The sequence below is a fragment of the Penaeus monodon genome, chromosome 28 (genome assembly GCF_015228065.2).
Source record: "Penaeus monodon isolate SGIC_2016 chromosome 28, NSTDA_Pmon_1, whole genome shotgun sequence".
Taxonomy (NCBI): domain Eukaryota; kingdom Metazoa; phylum Arthropoda; class Malacostraca; order Decapoda; family Penaeidae; genus Penaeus; species Penaeus monodon.
In genome coordinates, this window is record NC_051413.1 from 39,684,636 (window position 1) to 39,685,103 (window position 468).

General features: G+C 45.5%; 1 protein-coding gene across 1 annotated transcript in view; it reads right to left on the minus strand.

Moving 5' to 3' along the window:
• LOC119591599 overlaps positions 1-468 on the minus strand; it is an 11,340-nt gene that overhangs the window by 808 nt on the left and 10,064 nt on the right. The gene's annotated exons all lie outside the window — the stretch shown is intronic.

The following is a 468-nucleotide window of genomic DNA, read 5'->3' on the forward strand; positions in this document are numbered from 1 at the left end:
ATAAGCTTGCTTGTTTGCTGCCCAGTAGATTTACAACAGTGCTGAGGCAAAAGTCCCACGTCTGACTGGATCTTTACTAATTAGTATCAAAAGATAAGGGCAACTACCAGAAGCAAAAGTCCAACTAGACCTGCAGCAAATGTTTCTCCACGTCGCCCATAGCCGTCTTATCGAAAGTAAAACGGGGAAAGGGAGGTTTGGCGAAGGAGACCCGGGCACATACGTGACAAGAAAGTGATACTCAAGTAAGGCTTAGAGCCTTTTTTAGCCTCATTGCTTTAATATTCGTTTAAGTAACGGCCGAGAACACAGAGAGCTGGGTAATTTCATGGCTCCCGTGCTTTTATTTTCCCATCGGCCAGCTAACTATACATGCACTTTAATAGGTTCGGTATAGCACTAGAGGTTCCCACTCTCGCCTCATGCTCTCCTAGTTTTCAGGAAAGTAGGCTGGATGCTGAAGGATGG